At 44.5% G+C, this 15,914-nt stretch overlaps 1 protein-coding gene across 3 annotated transcripts in view; it reads left to right on the forward strand.

The window, feature by feature from the left end:
• The first annotated feature begins 2,536 nt into the window (after positions 1-2,536).
• PLA2G4A (phospholipase A2 group IVA) overlaps positions 2,537-15,914 on the forward strand; it is a 270,597-nt gene continuing 257,219 nt past the window's right edge. For 2 of the 3 annotated variants that reach the window (XM_088482226.1, XM_088482229.1), the window contains exon 1: positions 2,537-2,829. The gene's annotated coding sequence lies outside the window, so the exon portion shown is untranslated. Of the gene's footprint in view, positions 2,830-4,985; positions 5,072-15,914 lie in introns of all 3 variants that reach the window. The other variant, XM_088482227.1, reaches the window with a different exon arrangement.

A 15,914-nucleotide genomic window follows, 5' to 3' on the forward strand; every position in this document is an offset into this window, starting at 1 on the left:
CACAAGTTTTACAGCAAATGTGCAGTTTTTCCTCCAAGTGAGACATGACTGTTCTCCCAATGGGGCCCATGTATCATTGTATATTTGATGCATAATCACCAAAGGGTATACGTTTAGGAAGCCGGCGGACGGAATGCCGACTGCCGGCTTCCAGCAGACAATTTAATACCGACGAGGGACTAATGACAGGCGTCTAAATCTAGACGCCTGTCATTTTACCGACACTGGGAGACCGGCGCCCGGCATCCAGATGGATGCCAAGCGCCGCAGCGGACAGCCGCAGGGAAGGGGGGAGTTAGGTTTAGGGCTCCCGGGGGGGACTTAGGGTTAGGCACCCCCCGGGAGGTTAGGCTAGGAGGAGGGAGGGTTAGGCACCCCCAGGGGGAGGTTAGGGTTAGTCACAACCCCGGGGGACTTAGGTTTAGGTAGCGGGGAAGGGGGGGTTATGTTTATGCACAGGGGGGGAGGTTAGGGTTAGGCACCTTAAAGGAGGGTTAGGGGGAAAAATAGGTTAGTTTATACTTACCTAGGGACAATCGGGATTTCCTCCTCTGTCGGCCAGCCGCTGTCGGGATTTGAACCGCTGGCCAGGGGTCCAGCGGTAATTCATACCGATTCCCACCAAAGACACCCGTTTTCGGGGGTTAACCACAAATATTAAGTTTCCCCCGGGCCGGATATATGAAGGAGGGACCGCAGAAGGTATCTCCAGTACCTGCTGTGTTCCCTCAATTCCCGTTGGTAGCCGCAGCGATGCTGCTGAATTTACCAACATCCGGAACGCGATGCATTCCGGATACTGGCCCTTGCAGCTAACGCCATCTTCAAATAGCCTATGGGGCTACACTGCGCATATTTAACCGGTTTGGTGGCCGTGCATGTGCAGTCAGCATGACTGCGCATGTGCAGTAGCCCCGGCAGCTCTCCGGGCACATCGCAGGGACGGGCTACTTTCTGCATGTTCCGAATGATACATCCGGTCACTATGATTGCATGTGCGGTAATGTCATGCCCAGATTGCACTGCAATAGTGATCATTAAAAAATGGGGGGCCAATAGCTCTGTGTTATGCCAATGTTAACTCACCCTTCCTCCTCTGGTAGTTATCAAACTGTGGTGGATTTCACCCTCCCATGTACGCAGTGGTACACTCATTGTTTAAAGGCCCCCATACATCTGTGACAGATCGACGCGATCCTGGGATGACAGGTCGGAGGATCGGTGAAATACAACATGTTGGATTTTGCAGATTTGCTGATCACGATCAAAATATGATCATGATTTGCAAATCTGTGAAATTTAACATGGTGGATTCCCCCGACGGATCGCGGAACATACATGGCATTTCCAATCCGATCTCAGGATCGCGCAATCCGCCGTTAGGTGTATGGGGGCCTTAAGCCACTTTACCATATTAGGTGCATTTCTCCCTTTAACTAAAACAATTCCGTACATTAGCTAAAAAAACATAGTAGTATGCACCTTTGTGCTGGCAGTGTCTCTTAAGCCTGATATTCACACATGACCTGCCTGCTGGCATTCTATGACAGCAATTTCAGCCTGCATTCTTACTGATAATGCAAAGCCTGCTGCAGGAAAGAGGCTGGACAGCCTGCAGTGTTTAGCCCTGTGTCCTGGACGCAGGAGAGAGGATGCGGCCAGGATACCGGCGGGCGCTATCCCGTCCGCCGATATCCCGACATTGGACTAAGTATAGGCGTCGAAATCCCGACGCCTATCATTAGCCCCACTACTAAATCCCGACATACCGAATGAAGGTAAGCCGGGTGTCTTAGGGGCCCATTTATCAAAGTGCATTTGAGGTAAATTCCCCGAAAACACCTGTTTTTGGGGGTTTACCTCAAATACTTAGTATCCCCCGGATGTATGAAGGAGGGACCGCAGCAGGTATCTCCGATACCTGCTGCAATCCCTCCATTGCCGCCTCCCCCATAGGTTTCTATGGGGGAAGCGATGCTGCCAAATGTATCAATATCGGGAATGCTTAGCATTCCCGATATTGACCCCAGCAGCTAACGCCATATGAAGATAGCGTTAGCCGCTGTGTCCTATGGGCACTTACCCGCATTTCAGCCGGCGGAGGGATCTCCCAGATCCCTCCGCCGGCAATGGGCGCCGCTCATGTGCAGTCCGCGGGACTGCGCATGCGCAGCAGCCCGGAATGCACTCTGGCCACATCGCAGGGACGGGGTCTTTTCAGAGCCCGTCTCCCTGCATGTGCAGGGTCATACATTCAGCCGGTATGATCAATGCGATCATGGGCGGTACTGCATGCCTGATCGCATTGCAAAATGCGATCCTTAATAAATGGGCCCCTTAGCGTCTAGCCGCGAGGGTTAGCTTTAGGGACTGCCGGGGGGGGGGGGGGGGGGGGATGACTTAGGGTTTAGGCACCCCTGGGAGGGTTAGGGTTAGGCACCACTAGGGGGGGTTAGGTTTAGGCACTAACTAACTGGGAGTGGTTAGGCACTACTAAGGGAGGGTTAGGGTACTTACCCGCTGCAGTCGGGATTTCGACCCGTCGAGCTGCCGCTGTCTGATCCGGTGGATACCGATTCCGAGGAAAGAGGCTACTGTCCTCCGACAGAGAAGAATATAACATCGCACAGCACACTACTTTAGCTGTCTTTCTCACAGCACGAAGCTAACACACACCAAACTCTCTAGTAAACGTAGTGTTACTGATAAAGTTGTTGAAACTTTCTTCAAGTGTTTGCAAAGCGTGCTGGGAGATGTAGTTCCAACTTCCACTTCCCTGCCTGGCAGTGCTGGCACTAGTCCGGCTATACGCGAATAAGATTACTGCAGGTTAGTGTGTTTCATATTAATGTATTTCCTCTCTTTAGTTATGGATCAATATAACTTATGTTGTACTTTGAAAGAACTTCCCAAGCTTGTGTAGTTTACTTTTCTTGTTTGCATTAGAAGACTGTTTAGCTACGTTGGCTGTAGGCAGCTAGATCCTCATCAATCCATTAGCACCACATCCATTGTTAATATTTATATTTATTTAGCTAATTTTTTATTGCTTCCATTTACACGACAAGCTAGATGCCAGATATAAATAGCATTGCTACTAAAAGACCTTAATCCATCACTAGATATATCGTTGTATAACATTGTACTTTTTAATTAACGTCAGATTGCTGATATAGTTCATAGAATATACTAGCTACGTTAGTACTTCATAATGCAATGCAGCCTGTGGACTGTAAGTTTCCTGTCACATTGCACTGTGTTGTGTGCAATAATAACACAGTACATTACTATCTAGTATCAGCTTCTGCTTTTCCTGATATAATAGTGGTTTCTCTAACTAGAAGAAAAGCTATTTTTTTGCCAGCAGTATCTACATAACATGACACAAGTATATTAAATGGGAGGAAAGCATGGATAATGACTAATCTTTGTAACAGTATAGACTGAAACATATCACAAGTGGATTTCACAATATTTGGTCATTTTAAAATGTATGGTAAATTGCCTCTGCATAGACTGTACATAATGTATAATGTTATACTATTCATACAACTGCGGTATTTACCATTTAGTTCTATCTGGGTGCCCAACAAATGGTGTTTATTCATGTGTTGTTATATGGTTCTTATAATATGATGGTAAGAGGTTCCTATGTTGAAAATGCAGCTGTAATGTTTTGTTACTTCCTGTATAATAGTATAGGCCAGTGGTTCTCAAACTCGGTCCTCAGGACCCCACAAGGGGCACTTTTTCCAGATCACCCTATGGGTGCACAGGTGTACTCATTACTCACTGACACACTTTAAAAGATCCACAGGTGGAGCTAATTATTTCACTTGTGATCCTGTGAGGAGATTGGTTGCTATGGGCAACATCTCCACTTTTAAAAACCCGCACTTTAGTAAATATACCCCTAAGACTCCAAACTGCCACTATATAGATCTAAATACCAAAATTTACAAAATCTATAAATATATTTGTATATCCTTAAAAAATTTTTTTTTCCACTAACACATAAAAATGATACAAATTCCCTGCATTCTATTTTCTTTTAGATACATCACAGGTTCTCAAACTTGGTCCTCAGGACCCCAAACAGTGCATGTTTTCCAGGTCTCCTCACAGAATCACAAGTGAGATATTAGCTCCACCTGTGGATCTTTTAAAATGTGTCAGTGAGTAATGAATACACCTGTGCACCTGCTGGGTGAAGGTGGCCATACATCAGCGACTGTTAGTCGCGATCCAGCAATGCAATGGGAAATACCGGCTTTTCTGGGTGGAAACGCCAACCTCCCACCATCGATGTTCTGCGATCCGTCGCCGGATCGAAGACATTTGCCATGTTAAATGTCGGCGATTTGACAATCGCGATCATTTTTTGATCGCAAAATCCAATATGTTGGATTACTGCGATGCTGGGTTGCGGGTTCGCGCCAGTCCATCGCAGATGGATGGGGCACAATACATGATTCCTGTGAAATTAAAGTCTGTATTTACATTTTTGTTCTTTGTACTCCTATCTTCACAACCTTTACACACTCTAACACCTAATAGTGGCACCACCATCCACCCTCTTTCACATCCTCATTTTAGCCTCATTTCATCACAATACACACATTCACTTACTCTATTTTTACATCTATACATTGTCATGCTCTTCACATATACAGCAAACTTCAATCCATGATTATGTTGTATTTTACCTGAATCTTCATTAATTAGCACACCCTTCCATCAACTACAATGGTAGTTTTTTTCCCCTTTAGCTGCTGACGCCAAATAAACAAGACCCACACCTAGCAAAACCTGTGAACCTACAGTCTCTCAACACATCCAAGACACAATAAGCTAATTGTAGATGCTGTCATGCAGCGGTATTATAGGCTGGTAGATCTATTCTATCAATAATGTTGCTCTCTGATGAAAGAAAAGTTTCTTAATGGATCCTCTAATACCTTCCTTCCTACCTTACTTTCCTGTAGAAAGCAGCTGTCATTGCAACTTTGACCAGACTCTGCCTCTCTAGTGGACATCGTTGTTGTTGCAGATGGTGCTACTTCTATCTTAGGTACTGAAAGGTGAAGGGAAATCATTATAGTGGTGGGGGGATGGTGGAGTGGCTAGCTGGGCATGTGTGATTAATGGTTCCGCTCAATTTCTACGTTAACACCAAGCACTATTCACTATGGGCAGCAAAATGCAGCCTTTATCTATGTAATGCCCCTTTTACACCGAAGCTAAAACCCAGGTTATTGCAGGGTTAATCCGGGCAGCTCCCTGGTGTAAAAGGGGAGAGGGTTGGATCGCCGGGTCGAGTGCCTCGGCAATCCAACCCAGGTAAATAGCAGGGTTTAACACAGGCGTAGCCCGTGAAACCCTGCTGTGAGAACAGCGCACTCCGGTTCACGATGACCTGGAGTGCGCTGCAAGCCGGCCGACTGGTCCGGCTTCAGTGGCGCTTGGAGATGATGTCATCTCCAAGCGTCCACTTTCACGCCGGGGAAGCCGGGTCTATGCAGACCTGACTCCGGTGTGAGCGGCGCCGACTCAGGAATATCCCGAGTCGGCGCCTGCTAAATTCCGGGTCTGATCCGGATAGGAACTCTGTTTTAGGTGGAAAAGGGGTATTACTAGCACAGGCAAAACAATTGCAGCTCCCACTACGTGACACTGCCCAGCTCTTGTCCCAACATTCTACATGGTTCCTCTTCTGCACCATTTCATGGCACATCCTTTATAATTCTGGATTGTTCAGCTATAGCTTCAGGAGAACTCTTTCCAGCCCTCTGATTATGTTGCTGTAGGTCTTGGGAGACAACTTTTTACAATTTTTGAGGGGGCTCACATTTCATCCACCATTTTACTCAAAAATGCTGTGAATGGACATGACTGTAGGCAATACAAAACTTGGGGTTGTTTGAGCACCCAAAGAGTTTGCTTTTATACTTGTTGGTTTAGGGTAGGTAGGATAGGTTCATGGGTGCTGGTTCCGCACAGGTCCTTGATGAGAACCTGTCTAACTATCGCCATGCAGCATAGTTCTTTGAACCACATTCCTCTGTATTTGTATTAATGCCAGGTGATTGTCAACTATCTTAGTATGGTCAGTTGTACAGATCAGTTTAGGGACATTCGTAACATGTAAATCCAGGACAACTGGAAGACACAGGGCCTATGAAATGGTGGGCCTGACTTAGATATTTACGTGAATCCGATATTTACATAAATCTCTGATGTTCACAAATCTGTACATGCGCAGGAGCCGAAGTGTGTATGTGCAGGTCTATTGTGCAATGTCAATCGCAGCGCCCCAAAAGTTGCATCTTGATTGACACGCTGCTGACATTTGGAGGCGGTGACTGTGAGTGTTGGCCCCGTTTTCTGGGCGTGCTGATGCCAGTGGTTGCCTCTTTGGACACAGTTTCACTGGCCTTGGCAGCATGATTTACCTGGACATCCTAAGTCACTTGAGGGTTATTCAGATGTCCAATGGTCCCACAGTTTATCCAATGATGCGTCTTTAGACATAGCAGCGGATCAGAGAAGCCGGTAGGATTAAGCATCTTTTTACACAAGTTAAAATAAAACCCGAGAAGGCCAACTGGCTTTGGAATGTGTCTCTAAAATCACTTTAAAAGACAAAATCTAGCAAATGTAGTGTTCACTTTAGGTCTGGCACCGGACTTAGAGAAAGGGCACTCAGGAGTGCGCCGAAGCCATCCAAAAATGGGGCGTGACCATGGGAAAAGGGTGTGTGTCTTAAAGATGCACCCCCTTTTCATCACTCTTGGGGGTGTGCACGGCACTTATGCACATGCCATGCAGCCCTCAAGCGCTTATGTCTATGTGAATAGATGCTGGGTGCATGCGCTCGGCATTCATTGACCGGCAGTAATCGCTATACCGGTATTTTCCCCCACCCGTTGGACACTGCGGCCCACAGGTGCAGACAGCACCCGCAGGCTGCATTAGCGGGGCGCCACTAAGGGGGGCAGCGCACATTCTGCCCTTTTGAATTTGGGCAGGGATCGGCACCCCGCTAAAACAACCTTGTTTTACCCAGGTTAGAAATACAATACAAATGTCTTGTTTCCACAGAGCTTCTCACCTGGAAATGGTGTAAATGTGCATGTAAAGGTTCCTTCACTCTTCCTCCTGCAAAATCTCTATTTGCCACTTTAGAAATTGTGGTCACATGATCAGTTAACAAAGTAAGGGTGTGTGTATATATATATATATATATATATATAATAACTTGGCAGCATTCACATACACCTTGAAAATGGACATGGTTTGTCCGAAACGCATCGGTGGAGGAGATTGTTGCCAAACATGCACCAGCTTTGTGACCTTTTCAGGTTAAGGCGCAACAGGATCGAGGTGATTTACCCAGGTAACTTCTTCAGCATTGCTTGACATCTTTTTTGTGCATTTCCTGAAAGGCCATATATGGTACAAAGTGATTTATTTATGTCTGATGTGTCACAGCTCGAGATATCGGAAGGGGTGGACCCGAACTGGGTTGAGATGCAGAGACACCAGGCGAGAGTTGGAATTTAGATGGTTTAATGTAATTCCTTTGCATACAGTGAAATGAAGACTAACGTGAGATAATATTTATAGTCCTTGGTGCAGAGATGCACAACTGAAGACACTGTAAACAAAAGATAAAAGTCTCTGAGGTTCAGGGGGTACTGTGGAGAGGAACTGTAAAATTGAAGAAGGATAGCAATACTGGAGGGTAGTTGAATGTAACTCCTGGATGGAGTACGTAGAATCGGTACATGAACTTGAGTCAGACTCCGAGACGGAGTATGCTGGATGGGATGAGCACTTGAGTAGGACTCCGGGATGGAGTGTGCTGGATTGGGTGAAGCACTTTGAATAGGACTCCGGGATGGAGTGTGCTGGATTGGGTGAAGCACTTTGAATAGGACTCCTGGATGGAGTGTGCTGGATTGGGTGAAGCACTTTGAATAGGACTCCGGGATGGAGTGTGCTACTGACTGGATGGATCTGGACCACCTGACTTGATCCAAGATGGCCGCGCCCATGATCCGGAGGTCTGACACACTGAAGTGCAGGAAGTGCATGGGAGTGTGGCTGGGACATCTAGGCAACAGCGGGGATGCAGGAAACCACCTTCAGGCATAGGCCCCACTCTGGATTCCACTGACAGGAGCGACTGGCGACTCAGCAAGGCGCGATGACATAAGCGCATGGGGAGATGCAGAGGTCTCAGCCGGAGGTCTCTAGCACGGTTTGTGACATGATGGATTTATTATAAATAAATGTTATAGTTTTAACCACTATGAAGAGTTTTTCACATTCACATTGCATGTGGAGAGAGAATATCACTGGATTTTGAAAGTGGCAAATAGAGATTTTGCAGGAGGAAGAGTAAAGAAACATTTACATGCACATTTACACCATTCCCAGGTGAGAAGCTCTGCAGAAACAAGACATTTCTATTGTATTTCTGATGTGGATAAATAGTTTGCTATATTTTCTCTTTTATGGAGCGTACACACGGTCAGATTTGTCAGACTTGTCAGATTTGTCAGATGAACGACTGAACGATTAAACGATTTGAACGATTTGGACGATTTGACCAAAGTTTTGAACGATTTGAACGATTGAACGATTTTTGACTGCATTAAAATGAATGGAATCGTCCAAGTCTGACTGCAAACCCATCAGATGTCAGATATCGTTATCTGACAAACGGGAACGCGCATCGTTGATCGTCCATCGTTCAGGCATGTCAGATATGAACGATTTTCCTTCAGATATGAACGACTGAACGATTTTTAAATCGTTATCGTCCATATCTGAAGAAAAAATCTGATCGTGTGTATGCACCATAAAAGGTATTTTAGAGACACATTCCAGCGCCATTTGGTCTTCTCGTGTTTTATTTTGACTTGTATGAGGTGTGGTGATCCTGAGTTGGACTCTAGCAGCTGGATTGGAAAGCGCAGGTTATACTGTTCTCTTTTTACACAAGTTGCCTCCTGCTGCATTAACATATTGTCGCAGAGTTGTTGCATACAAAGACATGGCAGTTGCCACAATAGTGACCATCTCTGAATCAGGTCCAATGTTTCCTAGTAAACTTTATAATGCTAATTGATGTTGTAATCAGTGCAGTCACTAAATATAACTGTCATATACCAGATAATGATAATTGAAGCTTGCAAGGACTTAAAGTTGGCCTGATTTAATCCGTTACAATCAATGTATTAATTACAATCTGTTTATAAAGTTTATTTAGAGCCAAGTCAAGACAGTTTTTAATCTTCACCAGTTTGCATTGTCAGTAACGGCTATTCCATTTAATGACTATTGTACATAATAAAGACATATGTTAGAAGTGTACTGTTTGATAATTATTCCTCATGATTATTTTTCCTGCATGGTAGAATAGACACTTGGAAGAGGACTACATGGAAACAGTTTGTCAGATCCTCCATTAATACTATGCATTGTAGTACGTCATCTTCTGTTAAAGGATTATCTCAATCATAACTGAATATACTCTTAGGTAATATTTTCAGAAGTAAAACCCAGTTGCAAAAAATTACTTACATGTTACCTGGTGGGGATGTGTACAGGTTGCCGGCGCTCATGATCCCTGTAGTCAAAATCCAGACGCCGGCTTTCTGATTAAGGTTAGGATACTGACACCTGTCGGTAGGTATCCTAACCCTCCTTCCCTGGTGTCTGAACATAATCTCCCCCTCCCTGCACCCTAAACCTAACCTTTCCCTCCCTAGCGCCTAACCTTAAGCCTCCCCCTAGTACCTAACTAATCCCTAACCCTCCTCCCCCCCCACCCCCCCCCAACCCTGCTACTTACTTTCGGGATGCCGGCATTGGGATTCCGGCGTCAGTATTCTAAGTGCCGCTGTCCCCTGCGCCGGGATACTGAACGTGTCCCACTTGGTGTTTTCACTATCTATAAAGTCCTCTGATGTCCACTGACAACACACTGCCTGTGGGATCCTGCAAACATATGTGTTAGTTGTCTGGGATCAGGTGAAAGATGGACCCTAGGTAAATATATTTGGGGTTTCAAAAGTTGTTTTACCTTAGTTGGAGCTTAAAACCAAGTATGAGGCGGACTTTATGGCCTGAGCAAACTTCTGGTAATATGGGTATTATGGATTTTCATTTAGAAATGATGGGGACCCTTGTTCTGTGTTCTCCTTTTCTTTTCTCTCTATGAAGTGGTGGTGTGTACAAATTGGAGAACTGTAACAAAACTCCCAACATATAAATAGGCAAAATTGGAAATAAGCAAGTTCTGCCCAACTCATGGCCCTTTGCATACTTCCAAATCTTCTTTCTGATAAAGCCATGATTACCTTAACTTGGGCCCCAACCCTTTTGGTATCTAAGTTGGCATAGTCTTGCCAAATACCAAAGTATTGGGATGTATGCTGTAATGGCGAGCGAGCCTGGATTACATGCCATAACTAAGTAATTCTTGATATTGGCAGAACCTATGGTGTTGATAGGTGTCAGTGGCGTGTGATTAATTTTAGTCCATGCGATGAATAACTTAACCAAAGATTGGCTTATTGATCAGGTAGAACTTAGGACTTGAGTTAGCACAGGGTTAGTGCAGCAGGTACACAATGCAGGAATATAGGTGTAACTGGTCCAGCCAGGAACAAGTTAACGCAGGTGATGTGCAGTATATGGAGCACATACACTTAGTGGTGGCAGTGGAATGTATATGGTGCCTAACAGTGGTGACACAGTGGCAATGGTAGGCTTTGTGGTGTGTCTTTCACATTCTCCCTCAAGGAGACGCTCAGGGGCACATCCTTACATTGTTTGGGAAGGTTTTTGATATTCCATCTGTAGGCCAGATGAAAATCACTTTACCTAAATTCTCTTAGTCTAAAATAACCAATACTATTGCATACACATGGTCAGATTTTTCTTCAGATCTGTACGATAACGATTTAAAAAATTGTTCAATCGTTCATATCTGAAGGAAAATCTGTTTGCAGTCAGATTTGGACGATTCCATTCATTTTAATGCAGTCAAAAATCGTTCATAGTTCAAATCGTTCGAATCGTTGGTCAAATCATTCATCAAATTGTTCAGATTGTTCAAATCGTTCATCTGACACATCTGACCGTGTGTATGCTCCATTACAGAGAATATTACAATCTTATTTTATATATAAAATTGAATGGTTTGTTTGTCTGTCCATTATGCATCTGGACACCGCTGCACCGATTGTGATGAAACCAACACAAAGTGGTCCAGTTGGGTCATGGCCAGATTTTAGGGGGGTTAGGATCCCCTTCGGTCCTCCTGTTGGTGTACGCTGGGCAGAACTTTTATCCAGGGAGCCTGTTCTGGGCCTTCCACTGGATGGATTTGGACTTCACAGAGGGGTGGCAATTGGTCTGGGCTGCCTAACCTAATAACTTGAAAATTTAAACCCGGGCAACATCGGATACTTCAGCTTGTACAATATATGTGCAGAGCTGCACAGTAAATGTTAGTAGTATGGCCCTGATTCAGAGCCGGACGCTCTGACCAGAGCGCTCGCTCTGAATCAGGGCCCACCTCCATAAATATGGAGCGTCCTCCTGGACGCTCGTATAGCTGTGGGTCACCACCCACAGCATATACGAGCGTGCAGGATGATGGTCGCGATGGTCTTGAGTTTCTCAACCGCAAGGCCAGGAGTGATTTTGGCTCTATCAGAGCCAAAATCACTCCCACTGACATCACTAGTGATGTCAGTGGGGCCGGCTTCTGACGGTAGGCGTTCCCTTGGGAACGCCTCCGTCTGGCAGGCACGCCCACCAAAGGGGGCGTGCTGTCAATCAACATCGACAGCACGCCCCCTTTGATCAGACACTACGAGCGAAGGAAAGTCCTTCGCTCGTCGCGTCTCGCGCATGCGAACGACGGAGCGAGTGGGTCTGAATCAGGGCCCATGTCAGATATTTGAAGTACATAGGAACTTTCATGTATGTCTGCAAATCTAGAATAAGAGTAGCTACAAATATTGACAGAGCTCAGGATCCCGGTAGTCAAAATCCAGACGCCGGCTTTCTGATACATCTAACCTCAATACGCTATGTGTTTCAAGATACCTGGCGCCAGTGAGCCACCAAGTCCCTTGCCCCATTAAGTGCAGCCAGCAGGCTAATTTAAAAAAGGCACAAAAAAGGTGCCCGGTGCTAGCAGAGTCGCACGGGACCTGGTGCACCAAGAGGGGCTGATTGGCGTGACTGCAGCAAGAATGTATGAGGACACATCTGTATTTGTCCTATAACTTCATATAATATGGATATGATACATTTGTACATTTAACAATACATTACTTGTGGAACAGTTATATTTTGAAAATGACTGCAGTAAAATGCTTTTCATCCTGGAAGCTTTGAGCATCACCTCTTGGTATGCAATTGTTTACACTTCCATACCTGCTGCACCTTCTCAAACTATTTCTGTAGAGTGTTGTTTTTATATTTGTTTTTATAATGCATGAAAGAAACGTGTCCGACATCTTAAGGTGGATGTAAATGATGTTATAATATATGATGTGCAAGTATATGACATATGACTAGTCACCTGCATATGCTATTCCCTTGATGTTGCAGTATTGGTTTCAAGCATTCGAATGAATGTTGTTAAATTATCTAGATTTACTCATGTGTCCACCTATTAATATTGGTGGGAATATGCGTGTAATAAAAATATATAAATACATGTTTTACTACACATTAACAGCACGTGTAATTTAGAATGATGTGGAAAAGTTGTGGGTTCCACAAGGATCATCAATTTAAGGAAATTGTTTGTGAGCACATTTTCCTGTAACAGTTCGCTGGGCTCTTTCCAAACTCTTTCACACGCGCACTAACTTGTCAGTGGCCTAAATAATAGTTGCTACCTATGTTTGTTCTAAACACTGATGTGTTGTTGTGCTCTTACATAAACTGATACAAACATGCAGTAAAGCTTGTTCGGTAAAAAAAAATACTCTTTTGATGTTGACATAAATTAAATCTTTTTGGAAGTAGGTACAATATACTGTACTACAAATATACATTTGATATAAAGAGAAGTACAGAAGAGGCACCAGTAACTATCCAAATGCTCTATTCTTTTTCACGTACCAAACAGTTTACAGAAGACTAACATCAAATACAATTAATATCAATATTTATTAGATCTGTTTGGCTTTGTAGCAAATTCAGAATGTGTTTATACCCCTCCCTTGTATTTTTAGTTGAATCTTCTAGATCTAGCATTCCTGCAAGGCTGTTTTAGTGGGGCGCTGCGCCCTGCCCTCCTTCAGGAGGGCAAAAAGCGCCCTGCCCTCACCGCTAAGGCAGTCTGCGGGTGCCGTCTTCATCCGTGGGTCGCAGTGTCCTGAGGGTTGGGAAATGTGCTTTGACCCGGTCACCGCCGGTGAATAGGCGCATGCCCCCGGTATCTATTTTACCTGTCAGCAGCACTTGGGGGCTGCCAGGCGTGTCCGTAAGTCCCGGAAACGCACCCAAGAGTGACGAAAAGGTGACGCATCTTATAGACATGCCCTCTTTTCAATGATGCCCCCTTTTCGCGTGCGTGCGCCAAGGGTGCTCACAGAAGTGTACACACAGAAAAAATACAGGTGCACAACTCCAAATTAACTGATTATATATAAATAAATACATTTTGCAGTAAATACAATAGAGGTTTTTGGCATAATCTTGGCCAAGCTTATGGGCCTGCCCACCATATCCGGGTAACCCCTTGTCGGGCAGGTCCCTAACATACTAAGGCTCAAATCCAGAGCGCAGGACACCCCCAAACTAGCCCAGCCAATCCACCCCAAAGCACCGCTCTAATAAGAAAAGTGAAGTGTTAAGAGCAGCCGCTGGCCGCATAAAAATAAAAAAGTGAAATACATATATATAAAGGAAACAGACAGTGAAGTATTAAAATGTGTTAAAGGAAAATGTGTTATACTGCGGTGCCCTGAAGCAGATCAGCAAAGCAATCTAGGGGGACCCACACCCCAAAAATGAACCAAAGCTGCACTACACAGTCTAAATATTAGCAGGACTTGCCTATATTGTGCCCTGACTGGTGTGCATATTACATTGCCAGACTCCATGCTGTAACCAATGTAGTAGAAGTGCTAGTCTGAGTGGGAAGTGGCTCAGGCTTCCCAGGTGTGCAAATCGATGCACTAATTAGTTTACAAAGAAAATAGATCTCAGACTGCACATTCTGGACATATATATATATATAATTGGAGGTGCTACAGAAGTGCCCTCTCTAGCTCCAGTGCACTGCCTGCCGCCGGAGCTAGAGTGAACACTATTGATCTGTTGTGGAAGAAGATGATCTCCTTATACCTGGGGTATTTCTAACAATGGCCTCACTTAACTTTTAAGCTGGCTCCTAGATTTTCGAAAACATTTGTCAAACCCTTGTCTAAGGTTTAGGAGTCAGACTATTGTCCGCAACTAAATTAAAACTTCTATAAGAGATGATCAGGTTCGGTTTTCTGAAACCCGAACCCACCTGCATTTTGCATATCATCTGAGTAATTCCAAGCCCAGACAGGTTTTTTTTTTTCCTCCAGACTCGGAATAGAAAACGAGGCAAAACGTTATCTTCCCAGTATCGGATCTCACGTGTTTTGCATTTGATAAAAGTCCCTCCCTCCTGATTGCGGGTGCCATTTCGCACAGTACACCGGAGGGACTGGAGGGACTGTGGGGTGCAACTAAGCACTGCGAAAAGCAATGGGCTGCACTAAGAAGACTTTGTCAGTGAAGGGCTGTGGTGTGCAAGTACTGCTGTGGCTGTGTCAGACTATGAAGGTCTTTGGGGTGCAGCACTAAAGACTGTCAGTGAAGGGCTGTGGGGTGCAGCACTGTGATGCACTGTATTCATTAAAGGCATCTTGTTAAAAAAAAATTTGTCAAATAATAACGGTCAGTAGGTGCCGTGCCACTGTTAAAATCATCACTGTGAGTCGCAGTGTGAAGCTGCCATTTGTTAAAAAAATATATATTTTTTTTTTCTAAAACATGTATGTGTTCAGGGCCAGGCAGTGGCACTCTGTTAAAAAGAAAATAAGGTTCCGTAGGTGTTTTGTCCCTAATAATATCAGCGCTATGAGTCGCAGTGGGAAGTTGTCGAAAATAGAAAAAACTCTTTTTTTTCCCCTAAAACTTCTGTGCGTTCAGGGCCAGGCAGTGGCACTATGTTAAAAAATAACTTTTAGTAGGTGGTGTGTCACCGTTAATATTAGCGATGCGAGCCGATATGGATCACGATCAGTCGATAGGAGAGCTGCAATCAAGTACTAGTGCTGCAGCTGCTGCCAGTCATGATACTAGTACTTCAACATCTACTAAAGCCGATGCTCAAGTTGATAGAGGGTTTAAGACAAGGCACCTGAAATTAAAACAATATTTCACAATGTTAAAGGAAAAAACATCAGCTCTAATAATATAGGAAAATGTTACTGCTGAAAAATTGCCATACACCACACACAGCGGCAAGGAAAGGCTTAGGCCTTGGCCTTTATTTATGTGTGGTGGTTTTAAAACTGCTGTCAGTCAGGCATTTTCTGTAACCTCACATGATTATGCAACACCTTCTTGCTCAGAATCTAAAAGCGGTGTCAAATGGAAAACAGTCAAAACAGTGCAAACCCCCCATACTAAGCCTGAAGAACAAACTCTGTGTTCAGATACTGTACTTAAAAAATCTTTGAGGAGAGTATAAGGGTGTCCATGAGTGCTACGTGTGAGTCTGACATTTCTGATATCATACTCATAGAGAAGCCTCCTTCCACCATGTTTGCACTATCTGCAAATGTGGGGTCAGCAGTACAAGTAAATATGGTGACATAATAGAAATGTAGGAT

The sequence above is a fragment of the Taudactylus pleione genome, unplaced genomic scaffold (genome assembly GCF_031769625.1).
Source record: "Taudactylus pleione unplaced genomic scaffold, aTauple2 ptg000283l, whole genome shotgun sequence".
In the NCBI taxonomy this organism is placed as follows: Eukaryota; Metazoa; Chordata; class Amphibia; order Anura; family Myobatrachidae; genus Taudactylus; species Taudactylus pleione.